The following is a 27,509-nucleotide window of genomic DNA, read 5'->3' as shown; positions in this document are numbered from 1 at the left end:
AAATAAATCATTGATCAAAATTTCAGGCGCTGAAATGTATTTTTTGGTGAATTTTGAAAAATCAAATTTTGGACCGAAAAAGTAAATAAATCAAAATTTTATCAAATCGATCATGAAAGCTGAAATTTGGTATGTACAAGAAGTTAGTATGTATATCTATATAACCTATTTTTGACCACTCAAATCGATTTTGGAGACAATTTCGGACTATTTTTAGCAGTTCTGGAGCTTCCGCGCCAGATATTTGAAACTTGAAATTTCCTTCATTTTTTAATTTCAACAGCAGTTGTTGGCGGCTCTAAAACGGCTCAAAACCTTCAGAATGTCAAAAATAGATCATTGACTGAATTTCAGATTTTTTTTGATAAACGGCAGCTTGGGTGGTGTGCGGTGAATTTTTCAAATTTAAAATCTGCAGTTACAAACTGGCAGAAATCAACTTAGTGAGTCAATATAACAAGCACCAAATCATATTTATACGTGCCAAAGTTGATTTGGGATTTGGTCAATTTTTATGACACTTTTTGAAAATCTGGAATCTCTAAAATAGTGGTGTGATAAAATTAGTTTATAAAGTAAATGTTAGCTTTTCAGCTTCAATTGGGTAAAATGTTGCGGAAATTTCATCTTTTGAAAATGTTCTGGACGTTTCAATATTGCTCAAAACTGTTTGAAACGGGTTTCAAATCGATTTGGACAGTTAGAAAGAGGATGAACAAAATTTCAGCTTTCTTGATCAATTTGGTGAAATTTTGATTTTTTCTCACTTTCTGCAGTCTGAATTTGATTAAATTTGACAGACACCCGACGGATAGGTCAATGACCTCAAGAGGCCAAACAGCCAGACAGACGACCTTGAAAAGCCAGACAGCCAGTTTAATGACCTTATAAGAGGCCACACAGCCAGACAGACAAACCATGAGAGGCTAGACAGGTAGGTCAATGACCTTAAGAGACTAAACAGGCACATGGATGACTTGGGAAGCCATACTGACGAGTTAATGACCTCATAAGAGACTCAACAGGCAGACAGACGGTCTCAAGAGGCTGCACAGACAGGTCAATGACCTTGAGAGGACAGATGGGAAGGCAGATGACCTAGAGAGGCCGGTTAGACGGGTCAATGGCCTTAAACGGTTAAACAGATGACCCTTGGGAAGCCAGGAAGGCATGAGGCCTCTCAAGGTAATTTGCACATCTGTTTACTCTCTCGGTGTTATCGACCTGACTGTTTAACTGTCAAAGTTGTCTGTCTACCTGTCTGGCTTCTCAAGGTCACTGACCTGCATGTCCAGCATCTCGAGGTTGTCTGTGTCCTGGTTGATCCTCTTAAGGTCATCGACCTGCTTTTTGGGTTTCTCAAGGTTATTATTTGTCTCATTGTCTGTCCAGCTGGTCTCTCTCGCTTCGTCTGTCTTCTTAACCGGGCTCTAAAGGTCGTCTGCTTTGGTTTTTGGAGCTTGCATGGCCTCCAAATTACAAAATTTCAAATCGTTTTCAGGGATTCACATGACCGCCAAACTAAGCATGAAAAAGTTAATACTTAAGGAGCTTCCGTTGCCTCCAAATTTACAAATCTTTCATTTGATTTTTGAAGCTTACATGGTCTTCAAATTACAAAATTTCAAATCAATTTTTCAAGTTTGAATGGCATCCATATAACGAATTTCAAAATTGATTTTACGCACACGTCTAAAGTTTGAAGAACTCATCAGTCGTCTGCAATAGTAATTCTTACTCAGTCTCAAAAATATTTTCGTATTTATCTATCTTTATACCACTGCCTTTGCATTTACCTATTCAAAAACATCAAAACTCTTTCTTAAAAACAAAAAAAAAAAAAAAAAAAAGAATCAGTGAGCTATTTTGAAAGCATAAAACCATTCCCTACTTTTCTCCCTTAAATTGGAATTTTAAGTAGATATTATTAGATAATTCACCATCATTTTGGTTCAAAAAAAAGGAAAGAAGAACTTACGATTTTACTTAGGTAAGTATTTTAAGAAGCCCTTATGCACGATGACGATCGAGGAAAAGGAAAACCCGGAAAACTATCCTCGTAAAGATCTGCTGCCTTCATTCCGTCTGAACTTAAACACTATTTATAAAGGTGGATACCTATAAAAAGAAATTTTACTCTCGAAGAAGCCAAAGAAAGGGGGCAAAAATGTTGAAAAATCGATAAAACTCGCGTAACTATATATTCATTAAAAACAAAAACCCGGCTACAAGAAAAACCTTTAAATGATTTTTACCAAGTTGTAGACGAAGACCTTTCTCCCTCTCTCTATATAAAGGTAGGCTATACGTGGCAGAGGCAGACCATACGATATACCACACAAGTATATATGTATGTGGAAGTGTCCGTAATATTGTAATTAATGAGAATGAGTTCGCCTTTTAGTTATAATGAAAACTAAACTTTTGAATTTCATAATAAGCGAAGTTCAAAAATAGGCGGGATCACAATAAAGGTTGTTTTTGAATGTTAGTATATCTACTCGTACACAAGTAGGTACATATAAGGTTGGCTGGAAGCAGCCAGAGAGAAATTCATCTAATAAAACATTCAGGTACATGTTGGAGATTATGAAAATTTTACAATTTGCAAACAATTTATTCGGAAGTTTAGTTTAACCGTATATTTTACTTTTTGCGAGAGTGAACGGGGAAGAAACGTCGTTGGAAAGTTTCGAACACGTGATACCACCAGCGAGGAAATTCATTCAGTATCAGTTATTTAATTTTTCTCGAATATTCTCGACCCTCTTTAATGAGAGGAAGGAAGCAGAAAAAAAATGAAAGTCATTTTTACCTACTCTACATACATAGGTATACTAAACAGGATGCATTATTGCTTTATCAATCCCTTTGGAACTTCATCTTCATTGCTTAAAAGTCAACTCTTCGGAGGAAAAACGAGACACTGTCACGCTGATATTATTTTTCACCCCAAGAAAAAACCTGGATATGTACTAGGTACTTACTCTCTCCGAGTACCTATATACGTATGTACTTACTGAAAATTTACACCAATAAAAAGTAGCATGGAAATACGAAACGTCTGATAATTGGAGACCGCTTCGTATTACCGGTCAATTACGTCATCGTGAAAAAAAAGGGATGAAATTATCGTTTGGCAGGATTTTGAAAAGGGGCTAAAAATCGTGGCGATCTTAAAAGAAAAATACAAAATTTACATACATTTACAATGAGTTAGACTTTATTGCATTGTCTGACACATTTTATAAAGCAAAGGTATAATATTTCGGGTAGTATAATACAATTTAACGATTGTTAAAGTCTACTAACACGAAGCTGGCTGAAATCCAGCATCGCATAAATAAAGCATTTAATTCTTGTGGGGAAAAGGACGTACCTACGTCAAGAACAACTCTGTCGCGTATTTTAATTGTAAACGAACAGCTTTTAGTTTACAAAAACTCGTTCGCAAAACATACTACAGTAATTAAAAAAGATGCTTTCAGGCCAAAAAAAATGCTACTTTATGCCACTCCGTTCCTAAAACTTACCGACGTTATTAAAGGTCGACCGTAAATTTGATTGAAAATTGTGCAGTACCTACAGGTACTTTGACCTTTAAGTCAACTTTTCGAGTGCATAAAACGTCGCGTCGCTCGTATGGTAACATTTTTCGTTATAACATTTTGACAACAAATGCATCAGCCATCATTATAGATGACCAAGCTAGGTAGGTACGTATGTCTTTTAGTACATGGATCCATGAGTTGATATTATGACCATCGTACATATTTGAAGTTCATTCCTCGATTTTAGATGAATTATTAAAAACATCAAAAACACTCGAAAATTGGCGAATAAATAAGCTTCGAAATTGTGGAATAATTGATATTTTTTGTAAAGCATAAATTTCGACCATTAGCTAGTGTGAACTTCTCGAATCCATTTTTTGCAAATTCTGTAGGCGTTCCTGGAGCTTCTAGCTCAAAAGTAATTTTCTCCAAGAATTTCAAATTTTTCACGAACGGAAAAATCAATATCAACGTGAATAGCTGGAGTTTTGGTTCGTACCTACTTTCGTCCAGTTCAGTTGAAAAATACACATTTTAAGCACTGAAGAATATAAAAGTAGATATCTAGATACCAACGATTTTATTTTTTTTAAATATTTGCATCATTCACTAATTTAAAAAAAACCTTACCGATCCAAAAATTGATCAATTTTCACTTTAACTCAGTTTCTTCATAAATTGGTGTACTTCGGTTTCAAGGGGAGGAGAGCTTCCTAGGTCATTCCCACTCCGTTTAAGATGGAAAAACCGAAAATAGGGACAAAATAAGGGGATTTTCAACTTGATTCCGCTTTAAATGGGGTGGGGATGACCTACGAAGCTGAAATTTGGATATGTTGATTGCAATGGGGGTACTGTCCGATGGTATGATTTTGGGCCCTTTTCATCTATTTGGGGTCATGTTATGCTCCTCCAAAAAAATTACCTTTCTGTAATTTTCAACTTTGACCCTCCCCACTCCAGAGGTCAACTCTAGCCCCCAAAAGAATCCCGTTCCCCAAATTCGACTTTATTTTATCGATTAGAATAGGTTACAAGTCCCAAGTCAAAAAATGTAAAATTATTAAAATCACGTCACTTTGAGGGGTTGTAGCACCACCCCCTTGAGGCTAGGGAGTTGGTCGATAGCTCATTTGATAAGTATTGGAGAGGATATGAAATTATCACTGAGCTCATTTTACTCAAAATTCAATATTTCAGGAGTTTTTGACGAAAAACTGATTTTGGGGGGCTTTGATCCACCATGTGGGGGGATAAGCTCAATGGGTAGGGGCGAGGATTTATAGTATGTTGTTCAGCACACCACTCTAGACAATATTCACCAAAAAAACTTTTGATCCCATGTTTGGGTCAAATTGCATTTTGACTGGGCTATATTGACAAAACGACGCAAAAAAAGTTTCGCATAAATGATGGCGACATTTTGACACTGTTTTTGAGCACGTATGAGGGCGCATCTGATTTTAGGCTAACAATAAGGGAGCGCCCATCAAAATTTTCGCTCTGCACGCCTGTATTTTTGATGCGCCATTATTAGCGTAACATTGGATGTGCTCTCATACGCGCTCAAAAATAGTATCAAAAATAACACACATAACCTCACTTAGTACCTCTGCACATCTCACTCTCTGTTATTCCACCCAAGCTGAAAATTTCCAAAATCTCAATCCCTTCAAAGAACTGAACAAAATGAAAACCCAATTCAATAAAATCTGGGAAGCAGCCGTCGGCCCAAGGAGGAGGTACCAAAGCCAAACCGTTATTTATTCAATTGTGATCAAAAATCTACTCTGAAAGTTCATTGTAGTGCCATGGTGAGGGCGAATTCGTAAAATTTCGCCCGGATTTCATAAAAATGAACTAAGAGGGCGATCATCGTCCTTCGGTTTGAATCTACCATTTGTATTGCAATCAAGGGGATGAGACTGGTAAAGGAAAATTTGACTTGATAGGGCAATTCTTACAGAAAAATTATCTTATAATTTCAAGTGACCTATATTACATTTGCTGTCATTTTAGGGTTTCGAACATGAAGTGATATTATGCCGAAGACCAAGAAAAATAATTCAATAATAATTTTCAAAGTGCGGTTTAATTCTATAACGAAGGAATAAATTACATGTGCATGAATTCAGCTAATATGTACGTAATTAAGTAGATACCTAATGTAGGTAGGTACCTGATAATGTTAATCTACGCAGCAAAATAGATTCATAGTTGAACTTCTTACTTTCTGATTTTGGTGATTTCGTTAGTTATTATAATTTAAGTTACGTATAGATCCATCACTGTTAATTCTGTAACATTGACAGAAGTTATTGATATCGCAAACTGCTGAGGCTTGTTGCAATAACGCAATAGACCCTGGATACTGCTGTGCACATAGATTTTGACATGTTCCATAGTCACAACTATCGTATTTCGTCTCTGCCGCCATCGAAAAATTCACGTTATTGAAAAAAATCAACAATATGCAGCTTATTGTTATGATCCGAATATGATGGGGGTTTCTGCAATCATCCTGCATGTAAAATAAAAAATAAAATAAAAAAATCAAGCATTTTTAAAATTTACATTTTTTTTTTGTTTTCATGGGTCCTGAAATGGGACACTTTCAAAAACTCGTCGTTTTTCCGCTCTATGCGCCTATTCAACTTCGTTTTTCCCGTTCCAAAAGATAGTAATCACTCGGTAAGTAATTTGAAATTCTGCGTTGACCAAGGCCATTTCCACCAAAATTCGAGACTACTTTTACGCTTATGTGGCGAGTGGTTGAAAATTTATAAATGGCGTATTTTACGATGAATTTGTGTTTCAGAAATATTTTCTTCTATATTCTCAAAGAGGTATTTTGCAATAATTATGTCGAACCAGAGATAGATATAATTTCTGAAACTAGGGAAATGTTGTATTCTGGAATGCAGGGTGCCAATTTCTTTCCATTATTGCTAATTTTAAAAAGTCTAGAAAAATACTAGGTAGCAGGTACCTATGATTTTTTTTTGATTATTTAAAACTGACAATAGTGTTTAAAAATTGGCAGCACAATATTCCAAAAGGTTTTTCTAGCTTCAAAAATCAGGTATTTTTATGCTTTGACGTAATGGATGCGAATTATTTAGGAAAGAGCATACGCATACCTACTTAAATCCAAAACACGAATTTATCGTTAAATGAGGCTTTATAAAATTTTCAACACTCCTTGGAGGTACCCAATGAAATCTTAAAAATGGTCTGGGATTCTAATGGCAATGGCCTAGACTGACCCAGAATCGCAAATGATTCTTTTCCTAAAAACTGGATCACTTTTATGCAAATCGAGTTTGTGTACCTAGATGTTAGAGTGAAAAAGTGTAGAAATCCTCCAACATTTTTTTTTTTTTTTTTTTTTTACGATACCTAAATACTTCACCTTGAAATAGGTACCTTACAACGATTTTGAATCGTTAAAAACTCATTCACTTCAAACTGAAGAATATATAATTATAGACTCACCTGATTCTTGCTGTAGACTCTTCAATAAAGTACTTTATCCACGCGAAAACTATTAAATATATAGGTACAGCAAAAAAACCTTCGCTTTCAATGAACGAGTGTTTCTTTACTAGGTATCTCAAGTTTAGGTAATTAAAACTACAATGACTTTAGTTGGAGGAAACGCTCTTATTTATAGGGTACATTATTGGTAGCCATTTTAAATTGCGTCAACTCATATGTCATGTTATTCTACATACATTGTCTAATTTCAATATAAAATATGATGCGTACATTTTTTTAAAAAATTGATAAAAAAATGAAAATGTTTCATGGTTTGTAACACCATTTATTGCGCAAGGAATTCCAGGAACTGTCCGTCAATGATAAAAGTGTTGGGTATAAGTATCCAAAATTTCCTGCAGTTTTATTCACATTCAGCGTAATCAGAGTTCATGTGATTTTACAGCTTGAGTTGTCTTCGCGATTTCTTTAGGTACCTGTTCGTAATAATGTACAGTTAAAAAACCACAATGTAGTCTAATAATGATCGCGTGCGCGTCATTTGATATGAACACGTCTTTTTCGTTACATACGAGTAAATTATGTCTTTCTTTTAGCATCGAGTAGGTACACAGGGTGGAGGAGGCATTATGATGAAATGAGACCCGTGTGCATTGCGCAACTATAAAGTTGATAGTGAATTTCAGAAATCACCATGCAGTACTAGGTATATGGCTAAAGGCTTTGAAAATGTGAATTGAGCTCATTTTCACTTTTTACATGCATCACATCCCTATTGACAATTTCAAGTGGCAGAATGCTAGCAACGTTGCTAGCATGACCATGCTAGCACCGGTGGCACCATTTTGAACACCTTACTAGCATGCTAGCAAACTGTTGCTAGCATAATGCTAGGAAAGTGGTACCAGCACCACGCTAGCATCATTTTTCTAGCATTATGCTAGCAATAGTTTGCTAGCAGATATGCTAGTAAGGTGTTCAAGATTGTGCCACCGGTGCTAGCACGATCATGCTAGCATATTGCTGTCATCTGCTGGCATACAATTGGCATAATTCTAGCAGGGAGACTAGCATTGCGCTAGCATCAATTTTCTCGCAAATGAACTAGTTGAGGTGCCCAAAATGGTGCTACTGGTGCTAGCATGCTCTTGCTAGCTTTTTGCTTGCTTATGCTAGCATATTAATTTCTCTAAAAGATTATAGGGTGTTCTTAAGTAATGGTATGTAATTCCCCAAAAATGTCCAAAAATGGGCAGTTGCTCTACAATGCTGGTTCAGAACTAGCATTGCACTAGCATCTTGTGCTAGTATAAACTGAGTGATTAGTTGGCCAACTTCACTCTTCTTATATTTAAACAAGAAACCGCATTGAGCTAGTATATTCCACTTGACTACATACTTCATCTAAGAGAAGTTAACTGTATCATGATGAAGAACAACGCTAGCAAGTTGCTAGCATTATGCTAGCACCTGGATAAGAAGTCTTTTAACAAAAATCTAGCACCATGCTAGTACTTTGACTGCTAGCTTTACCAAGGTTAGAATAGCGCTAGCAGTAGACTAGTGCAAGTTTACCTGTGAGGCTGTGATTGTCTTTCTAGCATGTAACTAGCAGATTGCTTGCATGCATTTTGCTAGTTCACCTCATGCTAGCACCATTACAGGGTGTTAGCAATGCACTAGCTATATTCTAGCAGTGACTGCTAGCTGTACTCAGTGGTTATGCTGCTAGCATGTAACCAGCAAATTGCTGGCCTGCCTTTTGCTAGTTCACCTCATGCTAGCACGTAGCACCATACCAGTTCTATGCTAGGATGAATTTTTCAATAAAATGTCTGCTGGCAAAGTGCTAACACCATTCTTACTGGTAATCTGCTAGTTGATTCTATGCTAGCACCGTGCTAGTGTTCTGCTACTAATGCCAGCATTCTGCTGGTAAAATTGTCAATGAGATAATTATTCTGCTAGGATTAACTAGTGTATGGCTAGTGTACTTTTTACTAGCTCATATCAAGCTAGCAACGTGGTAGCTTTATGCTAGGAGAAACTGCCAGCATCGCTCAGTAATTATGGCGCTAGGATATAACTAGCATATTGCTAGCATACATGGTGCTAGCTCATCTCAGGCTAGCATTATGGTAGAATTTTGCTAGCAGGAACTGCTGGGATCACTTGATAATTATGGTGCTGGGATTTAATTAGCGTATTGCTAGCATACATTTTGCTACCTCATCTCATACTAGCAATATTATAGCATTTTGCTAGTGGGAAATGCTAGCATCACTCAGTAATAATTACAGGATGAGGTTTTAACTAGCATAGCCCTAGCATACATTTTGCTAGCTATCTTACATTAGCAATATGATAGCATCATGCTAGCAGGGACAACTGGCATTACTAGATAATTATGAGGCGAGGGTTTAACTAGCACATTGCTCGCATACATTTTGCTAGCTCACCCCATGCTAGCGATATGATAGCATCATGCTAGTATGAACTGCTAGCATCACTTGGTAATTAAGGGGTAAAGGTTTAACTAGCATATTGCTAGCATGCATTGTGCTAGCTCATCTCATACTAGATATATGATAGCATTTTTCTAGCGGAAAATGCTAGCTTCATTCGGTAGTTATATTGCTAGCGTGTAGCTAGCTCATTGCTAGTTTGTATCGTGCTAGTAATAAGCTGGTATTTTGCTAGCATGTTATGCTAGTTCATTTTATGCTAGCATAACGCTAGTATCATGCTAGTTTCCTGCTACTCATGCTAGGTGGGTGCTACTAACGCTAGCATTCTGCTAGTAAAATTGTCAATTGGGATGGCACAAACTTAGATACCTACTCATTGTTAAACATTTTATTTGAAATTCAAAAAAGCTGAATTTTTTAATCCATTTTCTGTTGAAAAGACCACTTGGATACGAATTGTGAAATGGCCCCTCAACTGGATTTTGAAACCAACAAGTGGAAGTTGATCTTAAGTGACTAGGTACTACATATGACATCGAGATGAAATTTTTTTAGACTGATGTACCTACATGATAAATTATAATTGCCGAGACGGAGTTATTTTAGTGCCTTTTTGCTATTGAGTATTTTTTTTTTATCACGTTCAACATCATAACACCACTTTCTTTGAGTAAATGTGAGTGGCAAATGATACCTGAACCATCTGTAGCAATCGAGAGGGTGTCTAATATGAGCATCCACCAAAGTTAAAGTTTACCTTATTCTTCGTCTTTCCAAAGCAATTTGAAATCCCTTGAGAAGATATAAAATTCGCTGAAGACTCCGAAATGGATTAATTGCAATTTATTACGTTTTATTGGTCCAAAATTTACTTTTGAAAACTTTCTAGGAGGCGTCAATTTGAAACTTTAATTCAAGTTAACTACTAGCTATTTTTGCATATGCCATTTTAGTTTTCTATCTAACAATAAGTCTTACATCTTTTTGCTGGTTGAGATACTTTTGAAATAGATTTTAAACAATTAGAAAAACAAACAAAACGAACAAACAAACATAATTTTAGGATTAATAAATCCAACTTCACAGTCAGATCAGCTGGTATAAAAATTTGCAAAATGATTTTAACGATCCATCCTATTTGTTAGTTCGGCCTCTATAGAAGTTCAATGTAATTCTACACATTTTCAATTTTCTAAAACACACACTAACAACATAACACATCTTTGTATACCTACTCGTGTGTTCTACTTTCATCATAATCTTTCATCACTGAGATTGGCCGCAAGATACGAGTATAATTTAAATATACAGATCCAATTTTCCTCCAAATCACTCTCCGTATGACTGCGTGAGAACTTTCACCGTGAAAATTCCGGCCAATATTTCAAATAATTTAACGCAGCTTTCTGTGAATGACAGCGTCGTACAGACGAGAGCAGCGAGCAACAATGAAAAAATCAACGGTGAAAAAAAAATCACCTGGCAGAAAAAAATGATTCAATGTTTCAAGTGATTTTACGCTTCTCCAATTGGAAAAAAATAATTTCGACGAAGAAATATCAGCGGATGAAGTGAGACAAACAAAGAAGGAAATTTTGTATTTTCCAAATTACTATATTTTAATAAAAAAAATATTCCATTACCGTTCTGTGAGCGACTCTCGACAACGAGTTCCATTTAAAAAATCGAAAAAGAAATGCCTTTGTTCGCATTTGGGCTCAATGGCTGAACTTTGTTACGGAAATGGCGAATCAAAGTAAAATATCAGCGTGTAAACGTGTTTGTGTGTAAAAAGCGATGGAACATTTTATACTATTCGGCGTAGGAGAGAAAAAAAAAACAAAAATCTGGAAGTATGAAAATTTCCTCGAATAATTAAAAGCAAAATGCGGAATAATGGTTATATGATATTGAAGATACAACAGCAGTCGTTTCAAAAGTTAAAATGTAGTACTGAAGTCATCCCTTCCGGCGGAGGATTATTACCGTTACTGTGTGAGGACTATACCAGCGCTTTTTGTTGTTGGCGAGGAAGTTGAAATGGTTGAAAAGAAAAGGAAAACTTTTATAAACGATTTTCCGCCGTATTAAACAACGAATGATTTGTTTCTCCGCTGTATTCGCAATTGCCTGGGTTTTCTGCTGCCTTTGCCACTATCGTCGAGCCACCGGGTTACTCGACAATGTGAACATGAAAATGGAAACGATTTGTCAGATAAGAAATGCAAATAAATTTTTTTCACGTAATTAATCAACTTAAGGTGATTTATATAGATTTTATATTTAATTATTCCGCTGTTGTGCAATCTTCCCCTTTTTTTTCACTCCATCTTTTTTAAACGTTCAGGTATTTTGATAGGTAACTTATTTGGAGAAGGAAAAAAAAGCAAGGCGCCTAGTTCGCCATTCTCTCGTACACTTATATTTATACTACGAGTAAATGAAAATTAATTCCGTGATTTTACTGGTATTTTCGAAAAGCCTATGTGAAGCTCGTCTCTAGAGGGAAACTAGCTTGTTAAAATAAACCCCATTATACAACTTCGTGTACTATGTATACGCCGAGAAGAGACGAGAAAGTGGACAATCGTGTTATAGGGTTATTTGCCAAAGAAAAACATGCTCATAAATTATATAGGACGCCGCCGACTTCAAAATAATCCCTAATCAGAGAAAAAAAAGATGCCGCAAAAAATCCAAAATTTCCTATATACGAGTATGTAAGTAACTCGAATCGTAGGGGAAAAAAACCTTTTGCGAATCGAAAAGTCTCATCATATTAAAGAAAAAAACCCTATTTTTATTTACATGTAAGTATATATTAGCGTACAAACGCTTTACTAAATGACGTCATAAATAAGCTAGAAGCAGCTACCCTTTCATTATATGAAATAAAACCACGATGCTTGGTTTCATGATGCTAAACTAATGAAGCTGCATTATTTTAAATACGGGTACAACATTTGAGGGTACTGTTTTTTTTCTATATTTCGTCCAAGTCCTTTGAAAAATAGCTTTAAAGTTTTTACGATCCGCCCATTGCGGCGAATTGCTATTTGTCATTCGTTAGTGCGGTATTGAAAACATTATGAAAATTATAGTTCGACGGGTAATTAATTAGAAAATAAACTGACCGATAATATATGAATGGAAGTTAATTATCAAGGATGCCTGAAGCTTACGTAATATAAATAACAACTTGGTACCGTGACCCTGGTCATAATTTTTTCCTATGGTGGCGTCATACGAGCGCGAAATATGGGGGTTTACTATAGCTATGCAAATATATGTATGTACCTACCTATATTGATACTGAAGGGTTGAGTGGAAATGGAAAATCCTCTTCTAAATGCGGTCCATTTGGGTATATTTGGATGGCAACATATTGTGTGTCTATATTTATACTGAGCTAGCATTTATTTCGATTTGTCGAATTTTTGTAACCGAAACAGCTCACCAAAATTGTGTTTTTTTTGTTAACTTTCGACGAATTTTTAAAAATTTTAAAATTGCGACTCTGATGAAAATTAATCCATTATCGACTTTCCAACTCTGAATTTCATCTCTATCTACCAGCCAGTCTGAAGACTCTGGCGAGATTTTCTTTTCCTCATATTTATAGTAAGGTAGACTTTTAAAATCAGCTGAAAAGTAAAGATGTGAAAACTCAACATGCAGAGCTAAAAGTTTGGTTTCTCCTAATTTTGAGAAACTCGACCCGAATTTGACTACCTATACCTATTTTCAAATGCCACCTTTTTCTACAATTTTAAATTTTAAATAAAAGGATACCTGAAATGTCAGGCTATAATTCATTTGAATTACACATTACTGGATGGTCCTCTAATCTTGAAAATGGACGTAATTGTAAACCAAATGTTTAGCCATCTACATATTATTCATTCCGGATTCATTTCCAAACCTTCGAAAAGGTTTCTGAAATTTTTAAAAAAATCAGAATTTTGCTGGATGCTTAACTTTTTTTAAAAATGATGAACAAATTTCAATCAGATTTTTGAAGAAGGGTTTTATTTCAAAATTTACCAAAAACCAACTCAGGAAACTATTAGATCTGATTTACAGGAACTCAGGAAGTAATGAAAAATCAAACTTTTGCTGAATATTATCATTGTCCCTTTTATATAAACTCGAGCAAAAATAAAATCTCAAGTCTTCCAAATTATTTCACTCTTTTTTTTTTGAAGGATTTGAGATCGATTCAACTTTGGAGAATTTTTTTTGGCAGTTCCAAGTAAAACGAATAAAAAATTCAAAATTGAGGTAACTCATCCTAGGTATTTAAAATTTGAAAAGCTTAAATTTGTATACCACAGTAAAAGCTCTTTTTAAATTCCTTTTCAACATACTAATTTTTGAAATGAAATCCGAAAACCTCAAAAGTGTGAGGAGCCACGAATCTCCCATTCCAATCAAAGATCAAAAAATTTATAAAAGTGAAGGGCTCTTCTCAATTCTTATTAATTTGAGAGTGCCTAATTCAAGTAAGCTTCAATCACGACTTTGACTTTTAAATTTAACCCTTCAGACCCCCCTCCCTTTATCTTTCCATATATTTTTTGCTTAATTAATGCGAATGTATTTACGCGAAGAAAAAATTTTCAAGAAACGAATTTACGAAAAATAAGCGATTTGAAAATTTTCAATCGCTCAGTAGAACCCTAAAAAAGGTATCGGATTTTAACGGTGTTAGCATAGATCGACGCAGAATCTCGAATACTTTCATTTGAGACCGGACCATTTCCCCCCAAAACATGTTAGGTAGCGACAAGAGCGAAAAAACGCGATTTTTTCGAAAATTCCCCCTCTTTGAGGCCTCATATCTCTTCTCTAGGGGCACTTTGGGGGCTCGAATTTTTGTGAGTAACTTTCAACTCAGAATGAAGGTCTCTATGTTCTTTTGAGTTTTGATATACCTTGATTTCGTTCGAATCAGAGGATGCCAGTTCACGTTCCCTCGTAAACAGTGAGTTAAAAATCTGTCAATGGATTTTTACACCAAATCGACCTTCTCCGTAACCTCAGAAAAAATTGAATGCAATCGTTTTCCATCTAGTGAGAAATAATAAAAAATTCAATTCCTGTATGAGTTCAACATCGTGAGTCAATAAGATCAACTTGAATACAAATTCAGGGTGATGGTTGAAATAAATTTTGTTTACCACTTCAGAATCTCGCCCAAAATTGAAAAATTCTAAAATGAGCACATCTATTTTTATTGAACACTACTGGAACCTTTCCCTTCCCCTCAAAATCAAAAACACCAAGGGGCCACCGGGACCATATTTTAACCAAAAAAAAGATGATATTTTCACTTATATCAAACAAAGATTTTTGTAAGCTTTTGCCCTCGTTTCGCTCGGGCCAGTTTTCTTTTTTTTTAATTTAAAAATCTACATTTTCAATTTTAGTACACTCAAATTTTTAAAATTTTCTGCCCTCACTTCACTTGGGCCTGTGTGTTTTTTTTCAAATTAAGATCAAACTTCTATAAAAATCTATAAAGTAGGTATTCAAAATTTAAGAAATTTTCTTACCAAAAAAACACAATTTTCACCCTCAAAAAACGTTGTTTTTCTACTCCTCGAAACTAGCTTTTGCTCTCACTCCGCTCTGGGCTTGTTTGATTTTCATTTTCAAATTTGAAATTCAAAAAAAAACAACAGTCATTCAAGTTTTAAAATTTTGAGCTAAAAAAGTGAACAAATTTTTCAAAAACATCGTATTTTTACCTCTCGAAATACAAATTTTTAAAAGCTTTTGCCCTCGCTTTGCTCGGGTCAGTTTCTATTCATAAGCCCAAATGTGAATTATATCAATTGACAAAATTTCCATTTCATATTTTAATAGGTACTTTCACTTTAAAAATTGGTATTTTTTTCATATGGCAAATTTTTCCTTCGCCCCCCCCCCCTCAAAAAATCTCCTCTTTTTGCTATTAATTAATATGGAATAAAAAGACAAATTAAAGTAAAAATCAATCGCACAACATCCATTCAAGTATCCAAACCTGAGAAAAAAAAACAGAACAAGAAAGATTCTTGTGGAGGAAGGGAAAAATTTTGGGGGCCCCATTCGGTGCATCCACCAGGGGCCCCAAACTGACCCAGTCTGCCACTGAGTGTAAGTAGCATGCTCTTTCAGAGATCTGAATTTCATCTCAATCGGAGCTGATGAGTTTTAAACGTTTCCTTAATGGTACTATCTACCTTGAATTTTGTCCCTTCAATGTTCAAAAGAAGCAAACCATCCTACACGTATTAAGTATTGTATTTCGCACCTAGAAAATTGCAAAGATAAAGTGATTACCTATAAATCAATCCGAGGTGTGAGATGATGCTTTTAAAGGTTTTTTACTCGTAATTATCTACCGAGTACAATAAGTCAAACCTGTAGGTGTCTAAACATAGCTAAATGCCTATCAAACGTTATAACGATACCGAGATTAGTCTGTTTGAAATTCAAACCACGCTCTACCTAGAGTTACACTTTAAACTGTCGAATTTTCGAGTAGGCCGAAAGGCGAAAACAGACACGGACGTTTTTATTGAAACACGTTAAAAATAATTGTTATTTTTTAAACGTGTGCATGTTCGCATTAATCGATAAGGTTGAATTTTTTTCTCGAATAATTTCCAAAGCTCCATCGACGCTGATATCAAAAAACGAGTAAGCTCATCCATAAACCGTTCTATCTGGCGTAATAATGTTTATTCAAAGGCGGTTACATGCTCTGGTGGTCTGGTTTGACGATATGGCTGATATTTTTGTTTTTACACTTTTAGCACGGTCATCGCGATACCATTACACGAACCATTAAACTAACCCCGTACTTTTATTTCTAACTTTAACCTCCTCTTTGTAGTTTTCATCCTTTTGGGTAATAAAAATTCTCCTCCCTGCGATTCTCGCGTAAAACGCTAACCTTTATTTGTTCATTAATAAACGCGTCCTAAAATGAAAGGATAAAACGTGTTTTAAATATTAACCCGCTTTAAAACAATGAATAATTTTTAACCGTGCGTAATTTTTTTCCCAGGACAAGCCATCCCTTTCACTTCACTCTGGGCTGTGATTTTATTCCCTGATAAAAATGATCATACAGCAGAATTAATGAAAGCGATAAACCGATAAAATGATCATAACGTTGTGTATTCGGTATAAATGGGCGCGATACAATTTCCGATAAAAAATTTAATCTTCTTTCGTGACTAATTGTTTTACCGTTTTTCCAAATTAGTTATTTTTTTTTTATATTTTCAATTCGAACAGATGATTTAATGAAAACCACCTATGTTAGGTATGAATGTCGGAAATATTATAAATGGATTTAGTATAGGCTGCCAGGCAGGTATTTTTGAAACAAAAATTACATTTTGATCGGCGAGTCGTAATTCCAATATAAAGAATGTAAGTACAGTAGACTTCCGATTATCCGACCTCCGATTATCCGAACAGCCGTATTATCCGAACGAAAAAAAATTCTCCCTATTATCCGTTTTTTCTGATTATCCGAACAAAATCCGTATTATCCGGACAAACATACACAAATTATTTACAAGTACATAGTCAAAAATTTTTGTAATCTTTGTTTTTGGTTTGTTTTTCTCCATTTTGTGAAGAAATAAAATTAATCCTTTGCACTTTTTATAAAAAATTAAAAAAATACACCATTATCATAAAAAAAACAGTCATTTTCTACCAAAATTCAACCAAAAAATATTAATCTGTATTATCCGGATTTTCGATTATCCGGACAACCTAATTCCCCAATTAGTTCGGATAATCGGAAGTCTACTGTACATGTGTTATGAATAGATTTTTTTTGCATAAATATTTAGGTTCTGAATTAGAAGATTTGTACATTCGATTTTAGATCTGTTTCAACTTCAGTTCAGAGATTCTTAAATTATGTTCAACTTGAGTGAGACGAAGACGTGATCCAAAAATATGAAACAGAGGCTTTTCGTAAAATGCAGAATATTGATGAAAAGATCCAGCAAAGAAAAATAATACACGTCTCGAACTATACATCCAACAAGGAAATGTTGATATGTTATATACACCCTACATTACTTTTATTCTATGTTCCGGTTCAAAAGTGTAAAGGCCGTCAGCAAAATTAAAATATGGTAATATGGTGCCGGTGACACCAGTTCATGGTTGGCTTATTTTTTTACTAGATTGATCGATAAGATGCGTTGAATAGAAGTTTTTTTTTCTGCACAAAAAGTAGAAAGGATAGAGATTCTACTTACAAGAATCTGTATACTCGACTACTTTCCTATTGAAAGCAACTCGAGAAAAAATAGAGGAAGAAGCGAGTACCTATACTTTGGTAAATGTGAATTGTAATGGTAGAAATTACTTTATGCGGTTCCTTGAGAACTGAGCTTCGTATGCCATTAAATTCTGCGCAGCGAATTTCCACCTGATTTAGATATCTGTATGGGTACTTGTGTGGGAAAAATAATAATCATTTTTCCATTTTCTATTACCTACGTACGTGTACTAGGTATATATATAGTAAGAAAGGGTAAAAATATTGTATAGCTTGTGTCGTGCCATTACACGGTCACTAGGCTTTCGATTGACGAGTCTGCTGGTATGATCGACTCTCGAATGTATTGAAAATTTACTTAAAGCATATGATAGAATACAGGTACTTACATAAGTCATAGAAATGCATTTCTTTTTGAAAAATGTCGAATTGAGGCAAACGTATATTGTCAAAATAAATGTACTTACGTATTTTATTGATAAAATATTGAAGAGTATTACATCAACGTGTTTCTCAGCAAAGAGTATAGTTGGTTGGGATTTTGAAATTAGTCGATGGAAGTCAATTTTGTGATCTCAACCCCCCCCCCGGTAGAACTGATTTTTCACCATTATTCATCAGAAGTCGCCAATTTTGATCAACTTTTCCCCATTTAAAATCCAACTAGGTACCTAACTATTTTATTAACCTGAGTTTGGACCAAATTGGTCTATTTTCATCGTGTTTTATGATTTTTATTTTTAAAAATTGAGTCGAACCACTTTGGGAACTCCTGTCCCTTTTTTGGGAGACCCAAGTGGGCTAAAATTCATACCTAGACTATATTTAAATGAATAAGATAAAATCTCAAACTCAATGTAAAAGATGAATATTTATGTATTCGACCTAATTTTTTGATAGGTACCTTAAGATAGTGGTTATTAATGTTCTATAGAATATAAAGTTCGCTATGAGCATGAAAAACAATGTTCAGACGGATTAACCAGAAGGACGATGCTTCACCTTCGCATATATATACTTACAACGGCTCTTCAACTACCTAAACACTCGCTAGATTCGAGTTTTCCATGTATACAGATAATTCTGTTAAATACCTGGCAACAGTAGGCAACTTATCTTACACGAATGAGTAATATAATGAATTTCATTACATGAAAGGTATATTATGCGTCGTATTAATCAACCAAGGTCGGGTTACATCATGAGAGAAATACTTTACTCGAAAATGGTGTTAATTAAACGGCGATATTTTCTACAGAAATTATCACTCTATGTACTCAATTTTACTCGAGTGTGCTCCTACTTAAGTATTACTTACAAGGTCTCGAATAATATTGAGCGTAGTTGCCGAAAATTTACGTGATGAAAATGTGAGTTGACAGCGCTGGGTCATATCAAAATATTGTACATTGATTCAATGCTGCCAACCAACATTGGGAACCCTGTATTGTGAAGTTTATCTACATACTTCCTAAGTCGGAGGTATCATCATAATTTTTTTTTGAGGGGATGAGGAAGAAGAAGAAGCAGGGCCATATTTTCCAATGGATGAGACTATAGTAGAACTTTTAGAAAAAAATAATATAAATTGTACCATTTTGTGGACTCCACCCCCCCCCCCCCTGGTATATCAATTTAGAAGTAAGAAAACCGTTTCTGAATTTTTTTCACTTTTGTAGGAGGTTTGCATGATTGGTGACGTAAATGTCCGGAAAAAGTGAAAAAATGTTCGAAAATTGTGTTCTTATTTCAAAAGTAGGTAAATATAAATAATCTACATATCATCGCCAAAACATTTTTTTTTTTAGAAAAACCTTTTTTTTGAATTTTTAAAATGTGAATTTTTCTGCAATCTTTATGAAGTACTTTCACAATTTTTTTTATCGAATCTTCCCTTCAATTTCCCTCCAAAAAAAGTCAAAGCTAGACGACATACTCCAAGATCTGATCTTCACGAAAAAGATTAAAATATTGACAAAAAAAAGATAGAAAGCTGAAATTTGGTTTATGTCTCATTTTTTATCTCCCAAATCCATTGATAGTAGTTTTGGAGCACTTTCGATCCTCCAGCAAATTTTTAGATTTTCTAGTTTTTGGAAAAATTGTCAAAAAAAATGGCCAAAATGAAATTCAAGTATTCTCACATCAGGGGAATATCCAAAAATTTACTGGAAACTCTTGGACTTGAAATTCCCGTAAATCGATTTGGGAGATCAAAAATAAGATCAACATTCAATGTATTAGTGTTCTATTCCGATTTAATTGAATTTTGATTTTTTTTTTCATGGAAATTTGGCCAAATTGAAAAATGAATCAATGCACCTGAAAGGCTTGGTATTAAATATTTGTTTGCCCTTTAGATGTTTTCGTTCAGTACAAACATTTTTCTGCAGAGGAAGCGTAAGAAACAATTTTTTTGAGTGGAAAACGCTTAAACATGGTCCTGGTGAGGAGAATTATCAAACTGAAAAGTGAAAATATTGAAGGGGCAAGCATTGCGTTCAGTAGACAAATTTTTTTTTTCATTTGTGACCGGGGAATGCATAGACACCATGTATTATAAATAGTAATAAGTAAGTAATAAAAAGTGAGCAAAATTGGATTAGATGAGTTTTTGCCCAACTTGAGAATTTTTCGAAAGGAATACCAATACAATTTTTTTTTTAAATTACCTGCTTTGTGAGGATAGTTAAAAATGATTGAGAAAGAATCAGCAAATTTAAGACTGTTTAAAAAATCATCAATGATCAAAGTTGATTTACTGCAAATTCAAAAAAATGTATATGTAAAAAGTTGTCATAAATGTAACTTTTTCCCTTTTGTGCTCGCCAGCTCAAATTACATACAATAATTTTTTGCAATTTATCCAAACACTCTTTCATTAAAATTGTGATAATTTTTTATTTGTATAGGTAGGTATACTGACAACGTGACCACTCTCATGATCAAAAACTCATTTCACCTTTTTCCTTTCAAACCACATTCACTCCTTCAATTTTCGAGATAAGCAACACATTCATCTGATTTTTTTGTCAACTCGCTCATATCCATATTTCCAATTTGGTCTCCTACTCCCCGGACACCCTGTACACCTACTCGAGTGTCTATACAATAGGACTGGCGTGATAAATAAGTGTTCCTTTTGATTAGTTCGATTTTTCCTACAATATGTTTCATGTCACGTGCAAAATGAACAATGGTGTGTCGGGTCTTTTGATGGTTTTATTCTTTGTGAAGGTGCTCGATGTGAAGTGGGAATAACGTTGACGAATAATATATTTACATGTGAAACGTTACATTCGGAATAACACCATTTTTTTTTTTCATAAAAGGATTTTCACAGCACTCTTTTTTTTCACAAAAAACAGTTTGAATGTTTGCGAATAATTACGAACGTTTGAGGCTTACATAGGTATAAGTAATTAACACCATTTATTGTATTTATAAGCTCGAAAAATTTGTATAAATGAATTATGTTTTTTTTTTTTTTTTTTTTTTGTATGAAAAACTTATCTAATTCAAAATACGCATCCTTGGTTATGAAACCAAAAAAAAAAAAAAAAAAAAAAAAATAGGTATCAACGAAGAAAGAAACTTTTTAGCGGAGGAAAACTTGGGTGAAATTCAAGATTTATGAAATACTGAGAGTGATTCGTGTTTGTAGAACGTGGATGTTCAAATGATATGCTTATTTTGAACGAACAAAGTGTATGCATTAGTTTTCGAATACACACGACAACAAATCGTTCGATATTTTCTCTCTGAACGAATATTAACGTGTGAATACTCGAGTACATATATAGACATGTCAATTTGGAGAGTCATTGAAAAAAATTTCTCTCTGGGTGTACGACGTAAAAATTTCACTTTGGTAAGGCTGATTTACGTTTCAATATTATGGTCGATAATACTCGATACATGGAAATGGTGTTAAGATGGCCATGAAATTGGCACTTGTTTTGTTGAACTATATTTTCAAAGGCTGGTTCGACGTACCTACGGTGTATGTGTGCGAGCGAGGTCAAGTATATCATACAGTTATGTACCACACACAGTATACGTACACATACATAATATTATATTTAAAAATAACTCTTCGGATAAAAGCCCGCCTTTTTACTTATTCGTTCGTGAATAAGAAATTTCATCAGTATTTTGTTTCTCTCTCTCTCTCTCTCTCTCTTACTTTCTTCATAGCTTCGGGGAAAAAGGTCAGTATTTAACGAAAAATTCACTCGGACATGGCGCTAACAGTTTACGTTTATGGTCGTCGCTCGTCGAATTGATTAGCGTTATACGGGGACGTTGATTGATTGTCTTATACGTAAGAAATGCCTCCTTTTTATGATATATATGGCGCGCTTTTTAAGGCCTTTGTTACCTTTCTTCTTTCTTTTTTGCTAGTCGACGAGAGACGCGAGCAGGCCGCAGGCGAGAAAGCTGATCAAGTGAAATTACCTCTTGCACTTCCCACATACTACGATAGTAAATCCTTAACGCGATTCTAAGCAGCTACGAATAAGCTTTTTTTGGCACGCGATCTCGCAAATTATCGTCGAGCGGATAAACCGACGAAATATTCCCTCACCGAAGAGAAGAACTCGTACGAGTGTACGTCAGCGTCATGTTCGTTTGCAGGTTATGGTATCTCTCGTATAATTGAGTCTGTGTTTCCAACAAAAATGATATAGCTTTATGCAACTTGTTAGGCATATGTGAGAAAAATTTGCATCGGGTCATTTAAAATGGTAATTTGGTTCAATTGATGTCTGAAAATTAACATGCAATTTGGAAAAAGACGCGATTCAATTTTTTTGCTGCAAAATTTAGCGGGCTAAATAAATAGGTACCTACCAAAAAGTTATGAAAAATTATTCTAAAAATTACCTGTGTCAGAATTAGGAACGTTCTTTGCTAATTTCATACTTCAAGCATAAAAAAAACGAACCGGCAGATATAGAAAACAATCCAAGAGGGAAGTTACTCACCGAGTCGAGAATGATTTTTTTTTCGTGAGTCTGAAAAGATAGAAAAACGTGCATTTACACATTCATTTCATTAAAAAAAATAAAATAAAGTAAAATGTCAACAGAATGCATATTATGTATTTGACTTCTTTGAGATGAATAGAGAGAAGTGGGTACATACATACATTTGTCTACATACTTGTATGATCAAACCAAAATAAAAACATGCATCCAAAGTCAGAGCTGAAAATGGAGGCTGAAAGCCCACTCTTGAGAATGTTGTCTTGCAGGTTGAGGCAAGGGTACATACTTTAGTTGAAATTGAGCTGTAAGAGTTGAAGCTAAAAGAACTTCAATCAAAAATTGAAGAATAAAAGCTGAGAATTTTGTTCAATGTTCAAACATTTAGTGGATATCGACAAAATTCCCTTAACTTACTTACGAGTATATTTCAGCGATGGCGATGATCTGCCTGAATCAACAACTCTAACATTTTTTGCTAATTTTCTCATAATCAAAAAACGTGGTAAAAATCATAAAGGAAAAGAAAATCAAGTGAGAGAAACTTTCTGAGTTGAGATGGTTTCTCTGGAGGCAGGATCTGAAACGCCTTCAGAGCTTTCGAAAAGACCTCTGACCTCTGAGAGAGCTTGAAGGTAGCTACTCCTGAAGCTTTTTCAAAGCCTGAGGCACAGCTGAAGGTGGTGGAACCTGAAAAAGAGATGAACAAATTGAATCAAAAGAGACTCAGCACGCAGCTTGATCATGATCATTGATCATCATTCAATTGATTACTTAATTCTAATATAGATGATGAAAAAAACATACTTATATTTTGCAAAGTTTCAGACATTTCAAACTCAAAGTCATATTTTCAACAGTTTTAGAAAAATAAGCAATGAAAAAAAGTGAAATTTTGAAAAAATTAGCAATAAAAAAATAATTTAATGTTTGTAAAGAGGGCTTAGAATGATCTGAGATGGTAAGAATTATCATAATTATTGTGTGGGAATTTTCCAAGCATTATTCCCTAGAGAGGGAATATTTCTCTTCTACCTGACTAGCTCAGATGGGTAGGGTATAGATCATACAAAGTCTCAACTACACCAGAAATGTCTTGAAATGTAATAAAACACCTCAACAGAACAGTTTATACTCCTTTAATGATGTAATAACTATAAACAGTTCAGCTAATTATACCAAATAAGTATTGTAATAACTATAAACAGTTCAGCTAATTATACCAAATAACTATTAATACATAATTATAATTATTCTATGTGTGAGTAAGGCAAATAATTCCTTGCTTCTATGGTCAGAGGCCAATCTGACTAGATCAATTAAAACATCCACAGGAAAACCTGGCAATTGCACAAAAAGGTATGGCAGATTAATCAGAGATGCGTTAAAATCACATCTCTCGACCAGATAGGTATCAAATTAATGACTGATAAATACTCACTATTGCAATATCCTGATTAATTTAGGATGGGCAAATGCAACTAGTAGGAAAGGTATTTCAACTTCCCCCTAACACTGTACACGTTGACTGCCTCTCTCTTGTATCCCCTAATACTAGGTGTGGTGGCAGCTATTAGTAGAAACTAAGTAGAAAGATGACATGTAAAAACTGGATACATCTCTTCTATGTGCGGATAATAGAGAGATGATCGCTGAGAAACCATAAATCAAATCAACATTACGTTAATTTACCTACATACGTTAAAAACAAACACTTATTAACCAATAAAATGGACTACATGACTTCTAGGGTATGAGGGGGGTGGCCCTCTCCTGCCTTTGTATTTTCACCATCAACAATCAGCATGGGCTTACTTGTGAGACGCCAAACCAAGTGTGATTCCTGTTGGTTTAAGATCCGTGCTCAGAGCCATGGATCGTAAGAATTGAACACATACATACTTATATGTACCTGTTTTTCCCACTCTTAATATGGAAGGAGTACACTAATATTTCCCATAGAGGAATTATGTCATGAACCACCTACAGCAGTTAAGGCATACCTGCTCATCACATGTTAATTCTTGTTTTTTTAGCATAGGTACCATAAATTTTTTTTAATTTTGAAAATGCAAAAAATTGGATTTTCAAAATTTAAATATTTCAAACTTTTTCAAAATTTCAAAATAAATCACATTTAAAAAAATTTTTGAATTACATTTTCAAAATGTTGAAAAAATAAACAATGAAAACAAATCAACGTTGAATTGTTCCTTTTTAGCGCAGAATACATATTTTTTTTTAAATTTCGAAAATTGGTAAATGCCCCTTGAAAAATTTTCAAGTTGGATTTTCTAAATGTAAATTTCAAAATCAAATTTTCGAAATTTTGAAAAAATATGCTATTAGCATAGGATGAATATAAAACTAGGGCAGAACAGACTTTTTCAGCTTCATATTTTAAAATCTAAAGAAGGAAAATTTATTTTTGGATAAAAATTAAAAGATGATTTCGAATGAATCAAGTTGTGTGTAATTTTGATTAAAAATAACAGAACAAAGTTATATTTTCTTTCTAGTACTGCTAAATTTGTTGAAAGTAAGTATTAAAAAAAAAACAAAAAAACAGTTTTTTTGGACATTTTTGAGAAGATAGGGCGACATTCTGATAGGTTTGTCGAGTTAAAATGGCTCTGTTGTGTATAGGTACATTATTCTTTATTCTTGGATCTGACTTTGTTCTCCAATAGGTACGAGTAAATATGTAATTTGATAATTAAAAAATTATGAGAATAAATGTTCAAAAAATTTTTCAATGTCACACAGCCAATTCTTGAATTTCAACAGAAAAATTTTCGCATCATTTTACAATTGCTGAAGACCTGTGTTAAATCAAAAAATTGAGGTAATAGAGAGAAATTATGCAAATTGAATTGGGTAAATAAATCTCAAAGATTCGCCTAAATTATTCCACGAACGTTAAAAATTCTCACCTAAAAATTACCTCAGCATAGAATTCGCGATCATCGATGGAAATTTATATCGTCGAAGTAATCAATTCGATAATTTTCCGCTCCAGTGAGTTTGAAATTGGACGCTTTTGGCGGGCAATAAAACACTACTGTGATTTTTTTTTGAGCAATTATCATAGAACGGTACTCGATGGCGGGCAAAAGAGTCGAGAGGAGGTCTAGATGAAAAAAATGGTCCTCTGTACAAAAATTAATTAAAATCAAATTTCGAACGGCTGAACAGAATTTATTACAAGATGAAAAAGCGAGGCCTCCTATAGCGTTAGAAGAGTAGCAGATTCGGCGAAATGAAGGCGCGTTGACTGACAAGAGTGGTACAAGGTGTTATGGCGGTTGCTTAGTAACGGATGCCAGGCGTCTTTGCTGGTACTGTTCTACGTCCGAGTACATTTATAGTGGTTTATACGAGTCGTTCATGATAACAAGTGGTTCGAACATCATTTTTTGACGCGTTTAGAAGTTTGCGATTCGTAACGGTTGATTTTCAAATTACTCGGATGTGTTTTTAACGTTGTTATTTTTTCGTACATATTTTCGTTGATTAATTTTTAGTCTAGAATTTTTCGTTTCGCCCGCGTTTGAAATCTTCTTTCGGTAATTTTTCTATCTTGTTCTTATATGCTGGTGTTATCAGCTCTCGTGTAATATATTCATATCAGTTCGATATAACGTAGTCATTGCGCGCCCAACTATGTTGGTCCTTATGGCGAAAATTCATCAGTGTTGTGCTCGCGTGGCTTGAAAACCTTACAAGTAATTTTTCTTCTCTTTTGAATGGTCAGCCCAAGTACTGTGGTTCGTAACTTCTCACACGTAACATCACAATTTTCTCATTGTCTTCTCCGACTAATCAACGATTAACAATTTTCTACGTGATATTTTCTAACTTGAAAATTTATGCAAATCAAGGATCGAAAAAAAAATTTTCTTGGAAATAAAGTAATAAAAATTGCTTCCATTATTTCTAACGTCGGTTGATAAAAAATAATTCGCTTAATACGAGTGATGATTTGATTATCGAGAGAATTATAAAATTTCTCGTCACGTTGCTCGAAACTGAGCTCGAAGATATTCAGTGGTGGAAAAGAGAAAAAACGTATCGAGCTTGCGGATTCATCTCGTTAATCATTTGACGTAGACGATTTTTTAATAGAATTGTCCCACATCCGCGCAATTCTATAGCTCGCAGTCCAGTTTTCCGCAAATGATATTTCTTCGTGTCATACGCGTCTTGAATACTGTAAAGGTTTTTGGTAAAACACACCACATATACACGCTGGCAGATATATTTTAAACATTACACGTGTTCATTGTGGAAATTTCTTCCATTAGATTTCCTTTCTCGAGTTACATTACACGTATTCAACGCACAGAGCGAGGAAAAGAGAGGAGTGACTTTGATTTTCTTTCTCTTTTTTTTTTCGTTCGTTGTGGTATTACAATTTGATAGAATTATCTCGTGATCGAATACCAGTACCTAAAACTAGATGAAATAAATTGAATTATTTTCTGATTTATAGAAAAAAGAGCAACCTTGTTAGTAACTTTCGAAATTGACGTGAAAATGGTCAAACTTACTAGAAAAGTTGGCGTGATTATCAATCAAGTCATTAATGGGTAGAGATGTGTAAAAAAAAAAGGGTACCTATTGTTTCGCCGCGGACGTTTCGCCGCGGACGATTCGCCGCGGACGTTTCGCCGCAGATCGTTTCGCCGCCGCTGAAAAAAGG

At 34.5% G+C, this 27,509-nt stretch overlaps 1 protein-coding gene and 1 long non-coding RNA gene across 4 annotated transcripts in view; one reads left to right on the top strand and one right to left on the bottom strand.

The window, feature by feature from the left end:
- The window catches only part of LOC135835689 (Kv channel-interacting protein 4-like), a 123,690-nt gene that overhangs the window by 2,284 nt on the left and 93,897 nt on the right, over positions 1-27,509 (top strand). Inside the window, exon 1 of one of the 3 annotated variants that reach the window (XM_065350071.1) lies at positions 26,161-26,532. The exons of the other annotated variants lie outside the window; for them this stretch is intronic. The gene's annotated coding sequence lies outside the window, so the exon portion shown is untranslated. Of the gene's footprint in view, positions 1-26,160; positions 26,533-27,509 lie in introns of those variants that run through there. 3 annotated transcript variants of the gene reach the window in all.
- Positions 5,628-7,183, bottom strand: LOC135833770 (uncharacterized). The gene is made up of 2 exons (XR_010556540.1): positions 7,050-7,183; positions 5,628-6,075 (listed from the first exon to the last, which is right to left on the bottom strand). It is a non-coding gene; the product is annotated as an uncharacterized LOC135833770 (long non-coding RNA).

This window comes from Planococcus citri, chromosome 2 (assembly GCF_950023065.1).
Source record: "Planococcus citri chromosome 2, ihPlaCitr1.1, whole genome shotgun sequence".
Lineage (NCBI taxonomy): Eukaryota > Metazoa > Arthropoda > Insecta > Hemiptera > Pseudococcidae > Planococcus > Planococcus citri.
This window is presented reverse-complemented; position numbering and strand designations above follow the sequence as displayed.